This window comes from Mobula hypostoma, chromosome 16 (genome assembly GCF_963921235.1).
Source record: "Mobula hypostoma chromosome 16, sMobHyp1.1, whole genome shotgun sequence".
In the NCBI taxonomy this organism is placed as follows: domain Eukaryota; kingdom Metazoa; phylum Chordata; class Chondrichthyes; order Myliobatiformes; family Myliobatidae; genus Mobula; species Mobula hypostoma.
The window spans coordinates 40,871,307-40,896,406 of NC_086112.1; positions in this window are offsets into that span (position 1 = coordinate 40,871,307).

Consider the following 25,100-nt stretch of genomic DNA (forward strand, 5'->3'; position numbering starts at 1 on the left):
AGGACCTGTCATTCTTCAAACACGTAGCTCACAAAAAAGATGTGAGATAAGACATGGCCACCGGCAACAGAAACAGTAAAGCTGGAAACCTGGATCCTGCCCCACCGAACTCATTTCTGCATACCTCGACACTGTTTTATCACCTCTTGTTCAATCCCTTCCGACCTATGTTCGTGACACTTCTCACGCTCTTAAACTTTTCAATGATTTTAAGTTCCCTGGCCCCCACCGCTTTATTTTCACCATGGATGTCCAGTCCTTATATACTTCCATCCCCCATCAGGAAGGTCTCAAAGCTCTATGCTTCTTTTTGGATTCCAGACCTAATCAGTTCCCCTCTACCACCACTCTGCTCCGTCTAGCGGAATTAGTCCTTACTCTTAATAATTTCTCCTTTGGCTCCCCCCATTTCCTCCAAACTAAAGGAGTAGCTATGGGCACCCGTATGGGTCCTAGCTATGCCTGCCTTTTTGTTGGCTTTGTGGAACAATCTATGTTCCGTGCCTATTCTGGTATCTGTCCCCCACTTTTCCTTCGCTACATCGACGACTGCATTGGCGCTGCTTCCTGCACGCATGCAGAACTCGTTGACTTTATTAACTTTGCCTCCAATTTTAACCCTGCCCTCAAGTTTACCTGGTCCATTTCCGACACCTCCCTCCCCTTTCTAGATCTTTCTGTCTCTGTCTCTGGAGACAGCTTATCCACTGATGTCTACTATAAGCCTACTGACTCTCACAGCTATCTGGACTATTCCTCTGCTCACCCTGTCTCTTGCAAAAACGCCATCCCCTTCTCGCAATTCCTCCGTCTCCGCCGCATCTGCTCTCAGGATGAGGCTTTTCATTCTAGGACAAGGGAGATGTCTTCCTTTTTTAAAGAAAGGGGCTTCCCTTCCTCCACTATCAACTCTGCTCGTAAACACATCTCCCCCATTTCACATACATCTGCTCTCACTCCATCCTCCCACCACCCCACTAGGAATAGGGTTCCCCTGGTCCTCACCTACCACCCCACCAGCCTCCGGGTCCAACATATTATTCTCCGTAACTTCCGCCACCTCCAAAGGGATCCCACCACTAAGCACATCTTTCCCTCCCCCCCCTCTGCATTCCGCAGGGATCGCTCCCTACACAACTCCCTTGTCCATTCGTCCCCCCCATCCCTCCCCACTGATCTCCCTCCTGGCACTTATCCGTGTAAGCGGAACAAGTGCTACACATGCCCTTACACTTCCTCCCTTACCACCATTCAGGGCCCCAAACAGTCCTTCCAGGTGAGGCATCACTTCACCTGTGAGTCGACTGGGGTGATATACTGCGTCCAGTGCTCCCGATGTGGCCTTTTATATATTGGTGAGACCCGACGCAGACTGGGAGACCGCTTTGCTGAACATCTACGCTCTGTCCGCCAGAGAAAGCAGGATCTCCCCGTGGCCACGCATTTTAATTCCACATCCCATTCCCATTCTGACATGTCTATCCACGGCCTCCTCTACTGTAAAGATGAAACCACACTCAGGTTCGAGGAACAACACCTTATATTCCGTCTGGGTAGCCTCCAACCTGATGGCATGAACATCGACTTCTCTAACTTCCGCTAAGGCCCCACCTCCCCCTCATACCCCATCTGTTACTCATTTTTATGCACACATTCTTTCTCTCACTCTCCTTTTTCTCCCTCTGTCCCTCTGAATATACCTCTTGCCCATCCTCTGGGTCACCCCCCCCTTCCTTGTCTTTCTTCCCGGACCTCCTGTCCCATGATCCTCTCGTATCCCCTTTTGCCTATCATCTGTCCAGCTCTCGGCTCTATCCCTCCCCCTCCTGTCTTCTCCTATCATTTTGCATCTCCCCCTCCCCCTCCAGCTTTCAAATCCCTTACTCACTCTTCCTTCAGTTAGTCCTGACGAAGGGTCTCGGCCTGAAACGTCGACTGCACCTCTTCCTATAGACGCTGCTTGGCCTGCTGCGTTCACCAGCAACTTTGATGTATGTAACCTGGATCACAGCAATCTTTGTTGATAACTTTCTAACTAGTTTCTCACTGATTGAATTCCGAGACATAAGAGTAATGGCTGCAACTGTCTTCAAGACCTGGTACAGCTCTGCCATTGTAACATCAACAGGAATGGAGATAAAGTCTCATATTACACTCTTGTTTCTAGTGCAGGATGATGCTATGAGTGATTTGTCATTGACATCATGCCTAACCGTATACCCCTTCCCTTCTTAAAGAAAAAAGATTAGTGTTATTTGTCACATGTACATCAAAGTAGTCAGAAGTGTCGTTCGGGCCAATGACAAAACAAGATGTGCCGGGGGAAGTGTTGATGCACATCTGGAACCAATATAGCATGCCCACAACCTACTAACCCACACACCTTTGGAACTGGGAGGAAACTGGAGCATTTGGAGGAAGCCTACGCACTTAGAGGGAGAATGTACAAACTCTTTACAGACAGTGGTGGCAATTGAACTCCGATCAGTGACTGCTGAAGCCGTGAAGTATTGCGCTAACCACTACACTACTGTGCCTCCGTTACTGGGTCCATCCAGGGAATCAGAATTGAGTGACAGTCTCAGTAGCAATGTAAATATTCTCACAAATTGTCTTTCACCCTCATCACATTAAGAAGTTGACATTCTGTTTGAGAAATGCATTCCATACAATTCACAAATGAACAGGGCCACAAATAGCCTAGGAGAGAAATGGAGAGCCATCTCGAGTTAAAACTATTGGAATAAAAGACACAAGTCAGAGTCACGGAGTCTTTTCTGTTCACCATCGATTTCTGATGATCCTTAGAGATTTCCCAAAGTAAGTTAAATCACACACTCTGGTATGTCACACAAAAGTCATCCATTGAATATGTGGAGGAATTTCCGGCTGGTGGTGTACTGCCTGTTCTCAAATCTACACAGCACTTATTTACAGCACACTATGCTGATCTTAAGTGATGAGGTCATTCATAAGTGCAGGGTCTCCTTCATATGTAATCACATGACTGGGAATGAACAAGGTCTCCCCATGAAATATCTAAAATGGACCAGAGAGCTGGATAAGTTATGGTCCTGGTCCAGCCAACCGTCATGGTTGCCAAAAATATTGAAGGTTTCCATCTTTTAGTAACATTTAATAAAATACAAAAGAGAAGGAAGAATTAAAAGTTTAAAATAATTAAAAATCTATTGAAAATAAAAAAAACATAATAAATGCCTTATACTTAAAATGATTGAAATATATAAATAAATTAAAATATTCTTAATGAACGTAATTTCACTAAATCTTATCCTGGTCCCTTGCAGTTGATTCTATCCATTTGAATGAATGAAGACATTACTTCATGTCCAAACCCAACTCAGGCTCTTGCTGAGGAGTTATCACAACTTTGAACTCCACCATTGGATTTCAGAGGATACGCTTCAACAATCACACAATGAGCTGGCAGCATCTTCAGATCTTAATATTCATCCAGAGATCCTGAGTTGCCCATTACTAGCGTCTGGTTCACTGATTTATTGGAGAGACCGATGGTGGGGAAGCAGCATAGCTTCGGACCTAGTGCAGACTAGGCATCATGCTGCAGTGTACCTGTTGCAGCTGCCCAGGAGAAATGATGCCAGAGGTGGTGGGGCAAGGTGCCCATGCTGGATTAGAAGATGGCCTCGCCCATCGGTGCTGCTCTCCAGTGTTCACTCAGTGAAGACAAGCTGGATTGCATGTTTTTGCCCACAATTTCCATGGACTCAGGGACTTGGGCTGTATTATGTTTTTTTGTGTGATTGTATGTTTGTTTCCATCTTATATGTGTTATTTCTGCTTGGTGCTGTGTTTTGCACCTCGGCACCAGAGGAACTCTGTTTTGTTTGACTGTATCATTTGCGTATTCGGGTATGGACGAATGACAATTAAACTTGAACTTGAACTTCAAATGGGAAATCATTAACACTAGCATTGGTAATTTATTATACTTCCCAACAAAATCCAGGCTGATGCATTTTGTCTCAGAATGCTCCAATGTGCTTTAGAATCTTTGAGCAATTCTGCTTTTCTGCAGTACAATACTGGCGACAGAGTGTTTTTAGTATTTGGACAGATGCTTTTCATTATAGGATCAGTGTCACTGTAGGGTTTTTTAATGGAATGAAATGAATAACCAGAAGTTCAGCTGAAGTTCATTTCCTAAACAGCTCTAAAATTACGTAGCTTTTGAACACCTTTTGAGTTCTTACTGATCCTGTCTCAAGATATTCTTTCTTCAGTTAGTGATTCTATCTCTCGTTCTCATTGCAGATCTAAGTCTCTAAGTGGTATAAGAAAAAGCCAAGGACTTGCCAATGCACTGAAGTTATTGGTTCTAATATCTACTTGACAAGCTGCTTCGAAGTCAGGAAATTAATATCAGGACTATTTTTCCCAACCATGCTTGACTAATATTGGAGGAGGAATATTTATCAGTAAGTAATGTGATGAGGGAATACTGAATTGGAAAAAGTATTCCAACTCCAACTGGGTTAAAGCTGGTGAAGAATAGTATTTATATGCTCAATCTCAAATCCACACCTTCCTTCAAATGCCAGTTTTCTCAAAGCTCCAGAAAGCTTATCAGTCATAGTTAAACCTACATAAATGTAAAGAGAAAATGTTCAGAGAGCAAGCTGTCTCCCAGGACCATGTTTAATGCTCAATCCACAGGCCCCATCATTACTGGAGGTGTTGGATGTAGGGATAGGGACTGCAATTGAGATTTGAGATTAAAATTCCCCTTGCTGTTTAAAGATAATGATTGCTAACTGTTATATGAAAAGAGATTGTTTGGTTAGGCATATATTCAATGCAGTATAGAAGAGGGAGAGGTGACCTGATGGAAATGAGTGAAATCTTAGCAGAATAGAACCACATACTGGAAGGATATTGCTGAAGGCAGCAGAGACTGGAGCAAACGCCACAACTCAGACGACAGATGAGTCCATTTAGTCCATTTAGAATGGAGACTGGTAGAAGCGTTCTGCCCAAAATTTGGTGAACCTGTGAAATTGTCTACTGTAAAAGGCTGTAGAGGCCAAATCATTAAATATCATGAAAAAGGATATTGGACAGATTTCTCTTTTCTAAATGGATTGGTGAATATGGGTGTTCAAATGAATGACCAGCCAATTTATGTTGAATGGTGGAGGAGACCCAGAGGACCAAATTCCCTGCACCTGCTCCTATTTTATATCTTTCTTTGTTTTAATGAATGGGTGAAACCCCAGCTCCATACCGTTATTTTAGTGTGCCTAATGGCCAAGTGATGAACCTGGCAAATAAAGAATTAGACAACTGTTTCAGTCTTGAATACATTACAGATTGAGCTGATAATCTCCTTTGTGGCAATTTGCTGAGCTAATAAGTTGAGGAACACAAATGGCAGTGGTTTACATATCTGGCCTGTGTGTGCTGATTTTGGCACAACTCAGAAACCTTTGATCAATAAACTATGTTGGAAGAGGAAAGAATTCTCCACATATGAATTATTCATATTGATCTCTCTTCTGGTCACCCCATTCGTATTCCTTTAAACACATCCACAATAGCACGCTCCAGATGCAAAAATACATTTTGAAAATTGTACAAGATAGAAGACATTCGCATATCTAGTGTTCGGTATGTCCATTGAACGTACACGGCAGCTTCACCCGAGATGGAATTTGGAGGAGCTATCCAACAATTTCATTCACCAATTGTTTAGAATTTCATGAGAAGAAATAGGAGTTGGAGTAGGTCAGATGGCTCACTAAGCCAATTCTGCCATTCAGCAAGATTATGGTTGATCTTACAATGTGACACTGTGTCCGACCTGTCATGAGCACGTCCTCTCTACCATCGACAGTATCTACAGGAAGCGCTGCCACATGAAGGCAATGCCCACCATCAAAGATCCCCATTGTTCAGGCTACACTATTTTCTTGCAGCAACCATCAGACATGAGGTACAGAAACCTGAAGTCCCCCAATACCAGATTCAAGAACAGCTACAAAAGGAATTCTGCAGATGCTGGAAATTCAAGCAACACACATCAAAGTTGCTGGTGAACGCAGCAGACCAGGCAGCATCTCTAGGAAGAGGTACAGTCGACGTTTCAGGCCGAGACCCTTCATCAGGACTAACTGAAAGAAGAGATAGTAAGAGATTTGAAAGTGGGGGGGGGGAGGGGGAGATCCAAAATGATAGGAGAAGACAAGAGGGGAAGGGATGGAGCCAAGAGCTGGACAGGTGATTGGCAAAGGGGATACGAGAGCATCATGGGACAGGAGGTCCAGGGAGAAAGACAAGGGCGGGGGGGGAACCCAGAGGATGGGCAAAGGGTATAGGCAGAGGGACAGAGGGAGTAAAAGGAGAGTGAGAGAAAGAATGTGTGAATAAAAATAAATAACGGATGGGGTACGAGGGGGAGGTGGGGCATTAGCGGAAGTTGGAGAAGTCGATGTTCATGCCATCAGGTTGGAGGCTACCCAGATGGAATATAAGGTGTTGTTCCTCCAACCTGAGTGTGGCTTCATCTTTACAGGAGAGGAAGCCGTGGATAGACATGTCAGAATGGGTATGGGACGTGGAATTAAAATGTGTGGCCACTGGGAGATCCTGCTTTCTCTGGCGGACAGAGCATAGGTGTTCAGCAAAGCAGTCTCCCAGTCTGCGTCGGGTCTTGCCAATGTATGGAAGGCCACATCAGGAGCACCGGACGCAGTATATCACCCCAGCCGACTCACAGGTGAAGTGTTGCCTCACCTGGAAGACTCACAGGTGAAGTGTCGCCATCTCCTCCATTTCACGCACATCTGCTCTCACTCCATCCTCCTGCCACCCCACTAGGAATAGGGCTCCCCTGGTCCTCACCTACCATCCCACCAGCCTCCGGGTCCAACATATTATTCTCTGTAACTTCCGCCACCACTAAGCACATCTTTCCCTCCCCCCTTCTGCTTTCCACAGGGATCGCTCCCTACGCGACTCCCTTGTCCATTCGTCCCCCCCATCCCTCCCCACTGATCTCCCTCCTGGCACTTATCCTTGTAAGCGGAACAAGTGCTACACATGCCCTTACACGTCCTCCCTTACCACCATTCAGGGCCCCAAACAGTCCTTCCAGGTGAGGCGACACTTCACCTGTGAGGCGACTGGGGTGATATACTGCGTCCGGTGCTCCCGATGTGGCCTTCTATATATTGGCGAGACCCGACGCAGACTGGGAGACCGCTTTGCTGAACACCTACGCTCTGTCTGCCAGAGAAAGCAGGATCTCCCAGTGGCCACATATTTTAATTCCACATCCCATTCCCATTCTGACATGTCTATTCACGTCCTCCTCTACTGTAAAGATGAAGCCACACTAAGGTTGGAGGAACAACACCTTATATTCCGTCTGGGTAGCCTCCAACCTGATGGCATGAACATCGACTTCTCTAACTTCTGCTAATGCCCCACCTCCCCCTTGTACCCCATCTGTTATTTATTTTTATACACACATTCTTTCTCTCACTCTCCTTTTTCTCCCTCTGTCCCTCTGACTATACCCCTTGCCCATCCTCTGGGTTCCCCCCCCCCACCGTCTTTCTCCCTGGGCCTCCTGTCCCATGATCCTCTCATATCCCTTTTGCCTATCACCTGTCCAGCTCTTGGCTCCATCCCTCCCCCTCCTGTCTTCTCCTATCATTTTCAATCTCCTCCTCCCCTTCCCACTTTCAAATCTCTTACTAACTCTTCCTTCAGTTAGTCCTGACGAAGGGTCTCGGCCTGAAACGTCGACTGTACCTCTTCCTAGAGATGCTGCCTGGCCTGCTGTGTTCACCAGCAACTTTGATGTGTGTTTCAAGAACAGCTACTTCCCTTTGGTTTTTGAACCAATTGACAAAACCCTAATCACTACAGTTTATCAGCACTCTGACCACGTTGCAATAAAGTGGGTTTTATTTAATCTAATTATGTCCGCTCTTGTAATAAGTGTGTATAATTTATGTTTATTGTGTTTTTTTCTTGTGAATGTTGCTTACGTGGCACTGCTGCAAGTAAGTTTTCATTGCACATGAACATACTGTAGACGTTGTTGTGCATATGAAATAAACTCAACCTTAACTGTTATCTGTCCTTAATATCGGTTCACTTTTCTGTGACATTTGACTCCTCTATGGACCAAAACTTGTCTGTGAGATTGTGTTAGATATTGCTTTTGAAGGTTAAATCAGCAAATTACAACATCCTGGCACTACAGAATCTCATTTTTATTTTAATTGTAAGAAAAGTATTCGCCCTGTTACAGTAGGGAAAACATGGAGGTGGTGCATATTGTAAACCTAACAGGCCAAATAAACAATACAGTACTTATGTTTGCTACATAAATGTTGTAGAGCCCAAACTTGATGATAAGGAGAACCAAAATCACTGCCCTATTCTAGTTAGAAGAACCCCTTGGAAACATTTGAAATAAGCATTGCAAAAAGTAATGTAGATAGTACTTTTGGTGGACCACTTCATCGCCCATCTCCAGGAGTGTTTGGTAACAACATTAATGACGGAGTCGGCTATGTCTTGAAGGAGATACTTACCAGATTGGATCTATGGTGGTAGTGACAAAACAATACAAGACATTAATCCTATATGATCTCTTCTTAAACAACTGAACTGTGGCAAATATATCTGACTGCTACAGCATTGGAAGAAGTTACCACTTTTGGAGATAAACAAAGAACACAGAACAAAGAAAATAGAACAGTACAGCACAGTAACAGGGCCTTTGGCTCACAATGTTATGCTAACCTAATTACATTGTAATCAAATGCCACACTACACTAATCCCTTATGACGACACAATGCTCATATCCTCTCATTCCTTGTGAACTCATGTACCCCAAGAAGGTGGCATTCAGCATTATGAACACACATCATCCAGGAAATGTCCTCTTCTCATTACTACCATCAGGGAGTTTGAAGACCCACATGCACACAATGCTAGAGGAATTCAGCAAGTCAGGCAGCATTTATGGAGAGGAGGAAACACTCGATGTTTTGGCCTGACATTCTTCATCAGGAAGTGTATTTTTAATGATTGAAAAGTTTCAAGTCTTATTTTGTTATGAGATTTCAGAAATGAAGGAGCATAACATTGATCTTTAATGACTGTACAAGATGAATATTAGTGGAACAGTAGGCCATTTCAAACGATCCCCAATTTTCTTTTTCCATATTTATACATGTCACAAGATTTGATGGTTTCAGCAATCAGGCTGCTTAATTCCTTTAACGACTGGAGTGCATGAAAATTGTACAGTTAGTGTTTGCACAATGGAAGCATTTTCAAAGCAGGACAATAATGATTACTGTCATCACTGAGAGATTTAACAAAAGCACAATGTCCATTGGTCACAAGTTTACAGCCCTGATTGGATGCAGGAATATTTTTGATGTCCAGGAAGGCAGTTAATGTTTTACTCAGGAACGAGGAAAGGGAATAAGGAAACAACGGTTTAAAATCAGGGTTGGAAAAATTGTAATGGACAAAAATAAACTTCTATAAATGTATTTTCAATACACATTAGTGTGAGTTGATGCATTTTGGAAAGTCAAAACACTGTTGGACTGACACTATGAATAATAGGGCACCAGGGAGTGTAATAGAACAGAGAGACCTATGCGTGCATAGTTTGTTGAAAGTGACATGTCAGTAAAAAGGGTGATGAAAAATTTGTCTTCATCAGTTAGGCCATTGAGCTAGGAGTTGAGACATTATGTTGCAGTTGTATAAGTCATTGGTGAGGCCAAACTTGGAGTACTGTGTACAGATTTCATCGCTCTGCTATACAAAAGATGTGGCTAAACTGAACTGAGTGCAAAAAAGATTTACAAGGATGTTGCCTGGACTAGAGGGTCTGTGTTGTAAGGAGAGGTGGCCAGGCTAGGAAGAATGAAGTGTTCAAAGTTATGAGAGCGTGGACAAGCTGGATGGTAGTGGTATTTTCCCCTGGGTAGAAGATTCCCAAACTAGGCGGCATAGGTTTAGGCTCAGAAGGGAAAGATTTAAAAGGGATGTGAGCAGCAACATTTTCACACAGGGTGTGATGAGCATATGGGGTGGGTTTCAGAGGAAATGGTTGAGGCAGGTACTATAATATCATTTAAGAAACACTTGGATAGGTATATGGAGGGGAAGAATTTTGAGGAATATGAGCCAAACACAGGAAAAATGGGAACAGCTGGGTGGACAATACAATCTACATAAACTCATTAGGCTGACGAGTTTATTTCCATGCTGTATTGTTTTGTGACAATTAGTTATGCTAGATCAATGTCACTCAGACTAGGAAATTACTTGCAACGACGTTCTCCAAGAGCTAGTTTGTAGTCCATTTCCCTTCTTCATTTTATTTTAAATATCTTAGACTTGGGGCAAGGAAACTGTATCATAAAGTTTGCGTATAAAAATTGGATATTCTCTTAAGGACAAGAATGTAACAGAACTTCGCAAGATAGACAAAAAGAGAATTTTTACAAAATAAGGATATAGTGGCATGTTAAATGGTCACTTTGTATTAATATGTAGCTGACAAAAGTACAGTAAGAGCTAAAAAAATGGAAACTTGAAAACAAATCCTCAAAGAACCTGAAATTCATCATTTTTATAAAGTATCATATTAGGTGAAATTGAATGGGCAGAAGCCATTTGGATTTATTAAACACAATATGAGATGAAAATAAGAATATATTGCATAATTGAATTCCATATATATATTTATAGTTAACTAATGAGAATGATGCTCCCTCCATCCCAGGGAGACTAATATTGAATTGGGAACAGGAAAATTTCACTGAAATTAACAAAAAGAAAAATAATGAATGAAACATTGGCATACAGTATGTCACTCTCCAGACTCAATAGCTTCCATCAATGGATTTTAAACAAAATAATCAAGTGTTAAATTATAATCCTTCAAAATTCACTAGATTTTAGTGATTATTCGGTATGAGAATCAGGATCAGATATATTATCACTGACATATTTCATGAAATTTGTTTTGCAGCAGCAGGACAGTGCAAGACATTAAAAAATAATACAAAAGATGGACAATGAAGTAGTGTTTGTGGGTTCATGGACCATTCAGAAATCTTCTGATGGAGGGGTAGAAGATGTTCTTCAAACATTGAGTGTCAGTCTTCAAGCTCCTGTACCATCTCCCTGATGGTGATAACACAACGCATGTCCTAAATGATGAGTATCTGAGCAGCACCTCTTGATAATTTCCTTTTGGGTGGGGAGGGTTGTGCCCATGTTGGAACAGTCTGAGTCTACAGTCCTCTTCAGTCTCTTCGATCCCATTGTTGTACATTTTGCTCATACATGACTGAGTGGCCAAACACTCGAGTAATCACATGGGCAAGTTCGCCGAGGACATGACAGTGGTGGGGCTCCTCACCGACAACGATGAGATGGCCTATTGAGAGGAGATGGAAGAGACTGAGGTCTGGTATCACGCAAACAATTTATTCCTTAATGTCAAAAAGGAAAAGGAGATGGCTATCAACTTCAGGAGAACTTACACCCCTCTTTACATTGGCAGTACAGCGGTGGAAACTGCGAGTGTTTCAAAATCCTGAGAGTGCACATCTCGCACCACCTCTCATGGTCTCAGAGCATATTCCACACAATCTGGAAAGCACACCAAGGCCTTCACTTTCTGAGGAGGCTGAGGAGAGCTGGAATATGCACGTCTACTGATGTGCAGTAGAAAATACCCTAACAAGCCGCATCATTGCATGGTTTGGAAACTGTACTGCAGCAGACAGGAAGGCTGTGCAACGCGTAACCAAATCTGCCCAATGAATTACCGGCACCAGCCTACCTGCCATCAAAGGCATACAGCATATACAGAAAGGTGCCAGAAAAGGGCCAGTAACATCACAAAGGATCTCACCCACTCTGCACCTGGACTGTTTGTCCCACTTTTATTGGATCCTGAGTTACAATTATTTAATTCTCTGACATAATTGAGTACTGGAAATGATATTCGACATTCTTGAATCTTGAATCTTTGACGGCTCCATACCAGGCAGGGCTGCAATCGGTCAGAATGCTATCCACTGTACATCTGTAGAAATTTGCTCGAGTCTTTGGTGACATTCCAAATCTCCTCAAACTGCTAACGCAGTGGAGTCAATGGCATGCTCTCTTTTGTGATCGCATCAATGCCTTGGGCTCAGGATAGGTCCTCTGAGATGTTGACACGCAGGAGCTTGAAAATGCTCACCCAACCCACCACTGAGCCCTCAATGATGACTGGCCTGTGTTCTCCCAACTTCCCCTTACTGCAGTAAGCAGTCAGTTCCTTGTTGTTGCTGATATTGGGTGAGAGGTTGTTGTGATTCCACTCAACCAGCTGATCTATCTCACTCTGTCACCATCTGAGATCCTGCTAACAACAGAGGTGTCATTGGTGAATTTATAGATGGTGCTTGAGCTGTGCCTAGCCACACAGTCATGCGTGTAGCGAGAGCAGAGCAATGTTCTAAGCAGGCATCCTTGAGGTGCACCTGTGTTGATAGTCAGAGAGGAGATGTCACCAATCGCACTGATTCTCATGTCCTGATAAGGAACTCAAGGATCCAGTTGCAGAAAGAGGTACAGAGCCCCAGGTTTTGAAGTTTGTTGATTAGTAGTCAGGGGGATGTTGGTGTAGAATGCTAACCTGTAATCTATGAACAGGAGCCTGACTTATGTTTTGCTGTCGTCTTGGTGCTCCAAAGCCAAGTGGAGGACCAATGAGATAACATCTGCTGTAGACCTGTTGTGGCAGTAGGTAAATTCCAGCAGGTCCAGGTCCTTGCTCAAACAAGAGTTAATTTTAGCCATGACACAACCTCTCAAAACACTATATCTGCATGTGTGCACGATTGGGAGATAGTTGTTGAAAAATTTCACGCTCCTCTTCGTGGGCATCAGTCTGATTGAAGCAGGTGCGAACCACCGACTGCGGTAGTCACAAGGTGAGGATGTCCTTGAACACTGCAGCCAGTTGGTTGATACAAGTTTTCAGTACCCTACCAGGTACACCATCCTCTTGAAGGATGTTCTGACATCAGCCTTCGAACCAGAGATCACAGGCTCACCAGATGTTATGGGGGTTCACACAAGTGTAGTGTTATTCTCCCTTTCAAAGTATGCATAAAAGGTGTGAAGAGAGTGAAACTTTTCTGCTATGTAAACATACCTGGAGAGGAAAGCTAGGAAATTATGCATCAACTATCTTACATTTCTCATGCAAACTTATTTGAATCTAAAATTAATCATAAAATGAGTAAAGAGATTAAATTTTTTTCAGCAGATCAGGGTACTGCCATTGATTGAATGATAGGCCACATTTGACAAACTTAGACTGATTTTTTAAGTAACCAGAATATAGAGAACAGGGAAGTCTGCATCTGCTTATATGGATTGTCAAATGTATTTGACTATTTTTATTCCATAGGAGACTATTAACAAAAGTTGAGATTCTTTGAAATCAGTACAAACTTTGGTAGGGCTGAGCAGCATGAGCAGAGTGTAACAATATGGTCCAGTGCTCAGTTGAGAGAAGGTGACTAGGAGTGCCTGATATTCTGCAGAAATCTATTTTGGCTTTGCAACTATTCACCAGATTTCTAGGATTTAGATGGTAGGATTTTGAAACAAAGCTTACATAGAAGTATGCTGATAATATGGAGAAAGCCAACTTTGAAAGTAGTGCAATTGTATTCAAAATTACCAGGAGCTATTAAAAGATTAAATAAGTGGGCAGAATTGGTCTATTGAAAGATAATCAACCCAAAACACTAAATCTGTACATCTCTCCATAAATTGTTTCCAGAATTTTCTGTTTTTATTTCAGATTTCATCTACAACATTTTACCTCAGTAAATCTGATAAATGGATTGGAATCTCAGCAGAAGCAAGTCATTCACTTTACTTAAAAAGAAAAGAATAACAGTTGTTCAAAATGATATTCAAGATTTTCCCTTAAGGAAACCATTCTGGCTTTGTCCCTATCTTGTCCGGTGTCACCAAGTACTCCATAACCTCATCCTTAACAATTGACTCCAACATCTTCCCAACTACTGAGGTCAGGCTAACTGGTCTATAATTTCCTTTCTCCTGCCGTCCTCCTTTCTTAAAGAGTGGAGTGACATTTGCAATTTTTCAGTCTTCTGGAACAATGCCAGAGTCCAATGACTTTTGAAAGATCATTACTAATGCCCCTACAATCTCTACCACTACTTTTTTCAAAACCGTAGAGTGCAGGTCATCTGGTTGGGGTGACTTATGCACCCAAAGGTCTTTCAGCTTTTTGAGCACCTCCTCTATTATAACAGTAACTGCACAGTCCATATCCCTCCATTCTCTGCTTGTTCATGTGCTTTCCTTAACATCTGTTAAAATTTGCTGTCATACCTGCATCCACTACTTCGGCCAATTTGTTCCAGACACATACCACTCATTGTGTAAAAATACATCCTTCTTTAAACTTTTTCTCCCCTCTCTCTCCTTAGGACAATTCCGTCCAATATTTGATAATTCTACCCAGGGAATAAGATACTGTTAGTCTATATATACCTCTCATAACTTTATGTACTTCTATCCAGGTCACCACTCAGCCTCTAACGCTCCAGACAAAAAATTTCAAAGATTTCTCCTTCTACCAAAGTTTCTCTAATCCAGGAAGCATCCTGGTGAACCTCTTCTGCACTGTCTCCAAAGCTTCAATATGCATCCTTTGTCACAATGGGGGCGTGCTGGGAGCAAGGGTGGACCCAAATGCAAGACACAGACACATCTTGTGAGATTAACTTAAATTAAGTTTATTGCTTGTTACAAGGAAAGCAAAGCAGAAGCAGGAGTAGTGTACTGGACAAGGGCTCAGGCCTTGGACTAGGCTGGGTCTAAGGGTCTGGGCTAGGACTCCGAATCACGAGCCGCCAGGGCCAGGACTTGGTACTTGGAGCCGCCAGGGCCAGGACTTGGTACTTGGAGCCTCCGGAGCCAGGACTTGATACTTGAAGCCTCCAGAGCCAGGAACTCTTCTTATTCACGGAACAGACTTAAACACAGGACATAAAACACTGAGCCGGGAACCCTCCTTAGACACCGGACGGAGTCGGGACTCTTCTTGACACAGGGTCAGGACCCTTCCAGGGTAGAGGGCTGGACCCCTTTGAGACACACGACATGGATACGGAGACCACACGACAATGGACAAAACTATAACTGGGCTCAAGTACGCTCCAAGCCGCGGCGAGCTCTTGACTCACCACAGCGGGTTAACTTTGACTGACCCATACTGACAAGGGAAGGTGGTTTGCTGGCACTTGCTCCGGGAGGAGACTAGGCTTTCTCCAGCCAGATGACATGGGCTCGCAGTAGCTTTGGTGACTTTGCAAACTTCCCCCGGGATCAATAAAGTATGACTAAACACTCTCACGCCGAATGGCTGAAAGCCGGAGACTACAAACTGCCGGTTCAGCCGAGAGTAAATTGCCTCCAATCACCAAGCCCGAGGAACACGGGAAAACAGGGAACCAAAGGGAAACAGGGAGTCAGTGGTCCGGATCGTAACATAAACAAAGTAAATTTAAAGGGACCCTGATCCGGACCATGACATCCTTTAATGTGGTGACCAGAACTGCACACAGTTATCTAAATGTTACCTAATCAAAATTACTCCCTGTCTTTTACATTCAATACCACAACTTCACTCCCATCCATTTGTGTTGGCATTTTCAGGGAGCTACGGACTTGGACCTGAAATCCCTTCACACGTCAATGCTCCTGAGGGTCCTGCCATTAATGGTATACTTTCCCTCCATTTGACCTCTGAAATTACACCAGCTTACACTTGCCCAGATTAAAATCCACCTGCAGTTTTTCTGTCCACATTTCCATCTGGATTATATCCTGCTGAATCCTTTTACAATCTTCCTCACTATCCAGAACTCTACCATTTTTGTGTCAGCTGCAAACTTACTAACATTTTTATCCATATAATTATATACAGAGTTCCCAGTGCTGAACCCTGTGGAACACCACTAGTTACAGACCTCCATCACTATCCTATGTCTTCTATGGCCAAGCCAATTTTGAATTCAATCCACCAAATTCCCATTGACCCACATGCCTTGATCTTTTGGATCAACCTACCATAACAGATTTTGTCAAAAACTTTTCTAAAGTCCATGTATATAACATCCATTGCTCTTCCTTTGTCTTCTGTATCATCTCTTCAAAAACCTCAATCAAATTTGCAGGACATAAGCTCCTCCACATAAAGCCATGCTAAGTCCCTAAGTCTACCTTCTTCCAGGCATGTGCAACCATATCCCTAAGAATTTTTTCCAATAATTTCCCTACCACTGACGTCAGGCTCAGCAACCTATAATTTCATCTTTCCATTAAGAAAGACAATTCTATTACTTTCCTTAAACAGAGGGACGGCATTGACTATCCTTGAGCGCTTTTTGACTTAAAAGGATACAAAGATCTCTATCAAGGCACCAGCAATCTCCTCTTTTGCTTTATCGATTGCTTGTGAAAGATCTCATTTGGCCCCGAGGATTATGGCTGCCTTGCCAACTCCTTCAGCCAGTGTAGGGCAACACATACAAAATGCTGGAGGAACTTAGCAGATCAGGCAGCATCTATGGAAAGGAATAAAAAGTTCTTATTAATTGCCTGAAGATTTCAGATTGCCTTTATTTGTCACATGTAATTGAAACATATAGCAAAATAGGTACCCCAAATCAGTGAGGATTGTGCTGTTGCAATACTTCCGATGCCAACATAGCATGCCCACAACTCATTAACCCTAACCGTATGAATTTGGAATGTGGGAGGAAACAGGAGCACCCAGAGGAATCCAATGCAACCACAAGATGACTATACGAACTCTTTATAGACACCAGTGGGTATCAAACTGGAATCTTACAGCTGGCACTGTAATAGTGTTCTGCCAGCCACTATGCCATCATGCCACCAATATCTTGCAGCCTTGTTTACTACTGACCTCGCATCAATCTAAGAGGGCAGAATGTACCACCCAAAAGGAGAAGAATGGAGCCTTCTTTCCGATGGACTTTGATAATTATAAAAGTGATGAAGATAATTAAGGTATGGAAAAAGTAATCAGAACCAGACCATGTGAAAGCCCTTGGAATGAGATGCTTCATGTTTCTCTATCCCAACTCAATGAAGGTTATCCCCTGCATGGAATATTTCATCTCATGGCCCTTTACCATCTCAAAGGTCTTCACCCAGAAGCAGAAAGTGTGAAGAAACACACTCAGTAATTTATACAAATGAATCAAACGGACAGAGAATGGGTGTGAAGGAGCTTCCTTATCAGCTGAGGCTATGGAATACTAACCCAGGTAGTGTCCGTGTTTCACGAGAGTTCTGTTCCTGTAACTATTTTTAAACTGATTTCTCAGAAAACTTTCTTTCTTATAGGAAGCCAGGTCACATCTCTGCTACACAAAGGGTGAGCAGCTTCACGTTCCTGGGTTTCAACATCTCAGAGGATCTGTCCTGGACCTAACACAATGATGTAATTATGAAGAAGGTGCAGCAATGGCTCTCTTTGTTAGGAGTTCGAGGAGATTTGTTGTGCCACCAGACCTCTACAGATCTCTACAGATGTGCTGCGGAGAACGTTCAGACTGGTACAACATGGTATGGAGGCTCCAAAATACAGGATCCCAAGAGGCTACCTAGGGTTGAGAACTCAGCCAACGTCACGGGCGTGGCCCTCCCCACCACGGAGGATATCTTCAGGAGGTGGTACTTCAATAAAGTGGCATCCGTCACTAAGCATCCTCACCATCTGAGAAGTCCTGACGAAGGGTCTCGGCCCGAAACGTCGACTGCACCTCTTCCTAGAGATGCTGCCTGGCCTGCTGCATTCACCAGCAACTTTGATGTGTGTTGCTCACCATCTGAGACATGCTTTCTTCTCATTATTACCATCAGGGAGATAATAAAGGAGCCTGACGGCCCACAGTCAATGACTTAGGACTTAGCTTCAACTCCTCCATCATTACCAATTTGTTATTCCATTTTTTGCACTATTTTATTTAGTTTGTAAGTTATAGTAATTTTTATGGCTTGCACTGTACAGCTGCCACAAAACAACAAATTTCAAGACAATTACTAGCATGAAAAATGCTTCAAAAATATAGGGAAGTAAAGTTGGGTTTCAATAAATCACGCCTTTCGTGATCCAGGGACACATAAATTCAGCTCCGGAGGGATAATAATTATGGTTCTCTCATCAGTTGTCAGAAGTAATGTCCTTGACTTTCAAGACATGAGATCCAAGAGCGTGCTTATGAAATGAACGATGCTCAAATAGCCTTAAATCTCAGATGTTCTGAGATCACTCTCACAACATAATGAATTTGACTCTGAAGCCCCCAATTATCATTTGAGGTAATTTCAGAGATGTTTTATTTCTTGTTGCGCAAACTATTGATGTCTATAACAGAATTTTAGTTTAGTGATCACTATTCATAGAATGTTACATCCATGCAACACAAATAAGTTATATGGGCTTTATAGATAAATGGCATGTGAGACTTGTTTATTTGGTACTTTTTCTTCTGCACATTTCATAGCCTCAGGATATCCCAAAGCCTCAAATGTAGAACGGAGGCATTTGATATGCATACAATGATGCAAGATAGGACACAGAATGGCCACAGGGCATAGCCAGATCACCCAAACAATAATGTGACAATAGCCAGATCATATATTTTAGTGACATTAGTGAGAGATAAATATTTGTCAGGACTCTAGAGAGATCTGAACTGCTGAGAAAGTCAGCCCCAGTTGGTGGTGATAAATGAGCTGTTTTGTAAGGACAGCATGAATAGGATTGCCTGAAAATATGTTTGAATTGTCATAATTCACTAGATTAGAGTTTTCTCACTGTTAGGGAGTATACCGGAGCTACGTGAATATAGCAAATATTAATTCAAGCGAGAACCAGTCTTTAGTTCTTTACGTAAATTGAAAGCAGGAAATTGGAGTTAAAAGCACAGGCCGCTCCACAGACTAAGAGATTGTCTATGCATCAGCCAAACATTAAGACAAAGGGTTTGTGTTATTTGCCCTGCATCAACTATGAGTTTAACGAATTTGCACCATTGTAAATGTAAATAAGTTCAGGGAAGTGTTCCAGCAAAGGTATTTGAACATTCAGAGGTGTCTCCCACTGTAGAAGTATAATTCAAAGGAAGCATTGTCAACTCAAAATATTGAAGTAAACAATGTGATTGCAAATATTGAAAGCGCTTTGAATCACTTGCTGTTACCTTTAATCTTAAGGGCACAAAGATGTGAAGTATTTTTGGGTTTGTGAGCCTCCACCGAGAGTGTCGCTGGAAGGATGCCTGCTTGTTGTGATGAATAAAGATTTCCATATCACCAGCTTCAAGGCCTCTCCAGTGACTTCGATCCCAGTCACAACACTCACCATATGTGCCTAGCTGATATCCTGGCAACTCATCCGGTAATCAAACATGACCAACACTGAACAGGATGTTGGGTCAAGTTGTTTATTAAAGTTCTGGCTAGAAACATAGCGTGCTGAACACTGAGACAATCTGATATAATTCTGCTCAGCGAGGCTCCTGTCCAGCTCTGCGTCAAAAGTGGACATTGGGCCAAAACAGTTGCCAGCAATTCAGTAGAAAATTACTTTAATGATGCTCTTCACAGGTCTGAGCATTCGAGATACCTGTGGATTGGAGTAGTGAAGTCAGGGACATTGGAGGACCTTGAGTCTATCAACACAGACAGTGGTTTGTTGCCCTAACTACAATACATAATTCTGCAAGACATACAAAAAAAAATAAATTCCAGCATCTGCAGATTTCCTCGTGCATATGTAACCGTGTTAGCTCATTCAGGTGGTCAGTTATCAAACAGCAGCAGTTTTGGGTCTTTCAGTTCAAACAGGAGCTAGGAGGTCATCCAAACAGTATGGCTACTCAATACTTATTGCACAGACTGGATTGTGGAACGTGGTGGTTCATTGCCCTAATTACAATTCATAATTCTTCAAGACAGACAAAACAAAAACATATTAATTATATTATTAAGACTATATCCTTTCATTTAGAGAACATTGCACAAGTTCAATTTCCTATAACATCTGAAGATGCAGAAAAATTGATACACACTTTTGTTTTTAGCTAATTAGACTACTGTAATGCACTCCTTTCATGACTGCCTAAGAAAGATACAAATCAGCGACAGGTTGTTCAAAGTGGAGCAGCAAGAATCTTAGCCAAATAAAGAAAATCAGAGCACATTTCACCACATTTGGCATCATTATGCTGGCTGCCTTTATCCTTTTGGATCAATTTTAACATACTTTTAATTGTATATAAGCTCTGCATAACCTTGCTCCTCCATGTATTTTGAAGTGTCAATCCTCTTACAGCCTTAATTGTAATCTTAGATCCGCTAATATTGGTTTACTTGGTATTCCAAGCATATAAGAACATAAGAAATAGGAGCAGGAGTAGGCCATCTGGCCCATCGAGCCTGCCCTGCCATTCAATAAGATCATGGCCGATCTGTCCGTAAACTCAGCTCCATCCTTTTCCCCATAACCCTTAACTCCTTTACTATGTAAAAACCTATCTAACTGTTTTTTAAATATATTTAGTGAGGAAGCCTCAACTGCTTCCCTGGGCAGAGAATTCCACAGATTCACCACTCTCTGGGTGATGAATCTCCTCATCTCCATCCTAAATCTTCTCCCCTGAATCTTGAGGCAATGTCCCCTCAAGGGACATATAAGAACTGGTGATACAGCCTTGTGCTCTTGTGCACCAAAAATCCGCAATACTCTACTGACTGGGATACACCAGATAAGTAATAGGAACATTTCAAAATACTTCTAAAAATCCGCTTTTTTAAATTTTGGCCTACTGATAGGATTACTTAGTGCCTGTTGATATTGATTACATTCATATAAATTGGTATATTTGTTTACATTTTATTGAATATAGTGTTTGTCTTTATTTATGATTATTAATTTTGTCCTGTATTTTTATGACTATATCGATTTATCTTTACAATCTATGCAAAGCACTTTGAGCCTGCATCTTAATGTATGAACGGTGCTATATAAATTGTTAATATTATTATTATTATTATCCATTTCCAAGGTGCAATTAATGCTGGACTTAGCCTGCCTTGGCTTAATGCCATGATCAGTTCATGGAGACAACCAAGGACATGACCCTCCTACTCCCTGCTCCCTTGCCCTTTGCCCTGCTGCATCCTGAAGTACCCATCCCTGCCACTGCTTGCTTGACTGATCAACTGTATCGTCTTGGGTTAAATATGTTTGTTTTGTACATCCTGCAGAATTAAACCACGATGTTCCACAAGCAATCTGTGCAATCTGCAGTGAGATAGTCATCCTGCTTCCTGCCCTTCTGCTTTCTCCCTTCTTCTTCCCTACCTTCTTTTTTCCCTGTCTTCTGCTCATTGTCTTCCTTCTTCCTGTCTGAACTGAAGTAGTCACTCCTGCTACTGCTTGCTTGATCAATTAACACAACCTTTCTCGTGCTGCGGACCGGTTTCATACTGACAATATTCCTGCAGACCGGCCGACCCTGGGGGGGGGGGGTGGTAAGTTTTCCAACGGACAAGCGTAGCAGTCAAATACGTGGTTTACCCGAGAGACTACAATGACCATGAAGCTTTGCGCGGGCACCAGTGCGCATGCGTGTATGTGCTGATTTTTTTCCTACAAATCGTTTTTGGCGATTCTGTATGGGGGTGGGGGGTGTTAATCATGACCAGAATATAGGTGGTAAGTGGCTAATACACTCAATTTAGTTTCTAAATGAGTTTATCTAACGAATTTAATATTAAACACACAGCGCATATTTTCCTCGCATGAATATAGTGATAAGTCAATTATCAGGGGAGGACAGGGGAGCTTGAAGTAAGTATTGAACGAACTTCCAGTAGAAGTGGTAGAGGCAGGTTCGGTATTATCATTTAAAGAAAAATTGGATAGGTATATGGACAGGAAAGGAATGGAGGGTTATGGCCTGAGTGCAGGTCGGTGGGACCAGGTGAGAGTAGCGTTCGGCACAGACTAGAAGGGCAGAGATGGCCTGTTTCCGTGCTGTAATTGTTATATGGTTATATAAGTATGTCAATAGCATCATAACATTTTAAGTAACGTTTGGATATTAAACACACAGCACATATTTTCCCCGTATGAACATATAAAAACATTGCAACGCACCAATATCGCTGAATCAGTGGGAGCCCTGGGCTTGTTTCCCTGCAACAAGACGGTGCCATCGAAGGGTGATGGGAGACAGCGATACACGAAGGGGGTTCCTTATGTCCAGTCTATTCCGCAATTTGGTTTTCGTTGCATTCATTGCAGCGATATGTTGGAAATAGAAGCAACGTTTTCAGTGTTTTCGTGGCTATCTCAGGATATTTAGCCTTGACTTTGATCCAGAATGCCGGCAGAGATGTTATGTCAAACATACTTTTCAGCCGGCCGTCATTTGCAAGCTCGAGGAGTTGATCTTCTTCCCGCGCTGACATGGATGACACGTGGGTAATGACATCACATGCGTAATGGCTCAACAGTGGGCATGACAAGGAATGAGGAAAGGTGCAGCTGACTAATATCACCAATCATATCGTTTCCCCACGGCCCGGTAGCGCATGCTTTGCGGCCCGGCACCGGTCCGTGGCCCGGTGGTTGGGGACCGCTGAATTAACAGGACCAATATGGGTTACACACGCTTGTTTCTGTTCTATCTGCTCAGTTTAGCTGACCTCAGTCCCTGAACTCAGTGTTGCATTCAGCAGCAGAGTGGGAGTCAGGTACACAGTCTAGATTATTTTTCTAAAGCAGGAGTTTAGCTGCTCTAGTTTCTAAGAATTCCTGAAAAATGCCAGAAACTAGTGAGCAATTAACTATGTTGAATACACTCTTAATTAGCAAGTCAGAAACTTCTTTAAAAAAGCCCGTGGGAATAAGATCAAGGATACAATTGGACGGTTCTAGCCGAGGAATTATTTATCGAAGTTCACAAACTCACCTTGTTTCATAGTGTTGAGCTCATTGAGGTTCGACAAGGTTTATTCTGGATGTCTGTTACATCTTATATTATTTTTTTTTGAATATTCTTTGTTGATAATTGTACTTAAGGAGTATATAAGAGAAATAGAAGAGATGGCCACTCTTCTGCTATTTCTCTCATAAACACCCAGAGTACCATAATCATTCCATGTCCGTTACTATTCTGATGACTAGTACACTAATCAGTTCTTCCTACTCTGGTTTTCTCAAGTTGCGTCTCAATCTTTTGCCTGGGTGAATCCCCCGGCTATGGAACTTCAAGTCTCTTGTTCTGAATGGATTTTCCAGAATCAAGATTCTTCCTTTTATCAGTATCATAGCGTGCTCACTATCTTTGTGTATAAAAATATGGTTGATTGTAATATCAACAAGTTCAGTCTGCTTCAAATGAAAATCATCTTTCAAGCCTCCTTCTGTAAAATATACTAAAGGTTAGTAACTCATTCACAGGGCTATTATTTAGCTGGTATTGTATTTTCCAGCACATCAATAGAACTAAAATCTTACAATATGCTGGAGGACAGATGCCAGTGCACCTTCTCCCACTCTGCTGCTGAACACAACATTGAGTCCAGGGATAATTCTCAGCTACACTGAGCTGACAGGACAAGACACACTTCATATCCAGCCCCTCAGCCTTCTGCCACTCACGGCTGTCATATGCAGTGATTCCTTTGAATATAGTCACTGAAAAACACAGAAAAGATAAGTAAACCAACATAAGTTGTTTTTACCTTGGATATTTTCATTAATTTTACTTTTAATTAATTGGCACAGTTTAAAATAGTGGAATTACTTGTTTATTCTTTGAAGTTTTTATTGATGTAAATCTGGTTCAACTCTTTTTAAATGCTCCTGATCAACAGATCCTTTGCATAATGGAACAATCATGGCAGGAAGCCTGGAAGTCGGTTTGTCCCAGGGCCAAAAAAAGTTACTCCAGGTGTGTGTATGTCAGAGACAGCTGAAGGGGTGAGTGAAAGCATGGTGTGGACTATGTACAGCATGAACCGAGACAACCTATAATACCCACTGCTCAAGCTAGCAGCCCAGCCTTGCAAATAAGTATCAGACTGAAGTTACTTGTCAGCGTACACAAAATCTTAGAATATTATGTGGAAAAGTGGGGAATGTGCTAAACCCCAATTCCACTTCTGGTGCAGGTAAGAGATTGGGCACTCACTTTCTGGATGAATCAGGCTAGCACTACCTTGAATCTTAATGCAATGTACCTTCACTCCAATTTCCACCCTAAATGTCATGGGAAATCCTAAGCTTTCCTTGTGCAGGACAAAAGACATGCTCCTCTATCTCCTGGTGTCTTAACAAGACAAAATGTTTTGTATTTTAAGTATGTATTCCTCCTACAGAAATAACATTATTTGAAGAAGACCCTGACACATGTAGGTGTCAAAACTTCAAGAAGCTCCATATTGTCACCAAATATATTCTTAATCTGGAGCAAAAAAAGTGAAATAAAAAAACTACAGAATCATATAGTCATGGAGGTTTTGGCTCAAGTAGCCATTTGGCCCATTTAGTTGAAATATTGGTTAATGTCATCTAGTTAAATCATCTTCTCTAATATGGCCTTCTGCAGCAATTCCCTGACACCTGTTCCTGATTTACACAATTTTCTGCTTGCTTGAGAGCTTCCTACTTCATAGGTTGACTATGGCTCCTTCTCCATGTTCCTCAGATATTGCCAGCTGCCTTGGTGCGCAAAGATCAATGCAAGGAGCCAGAATAGATGTCCCTCGGCTGTATGTCATACCCCCTTTCTTCCCTCCTTCCCATTTGCTCCGCTTCATGAATTCTCAACTGATGCTCAGACAATTCTAATTGCCCTACATTGAAATCAAGATCGAGATTCGAATCCACTTTTGTTCTTCATGTCTTTTGCTCTTTTTG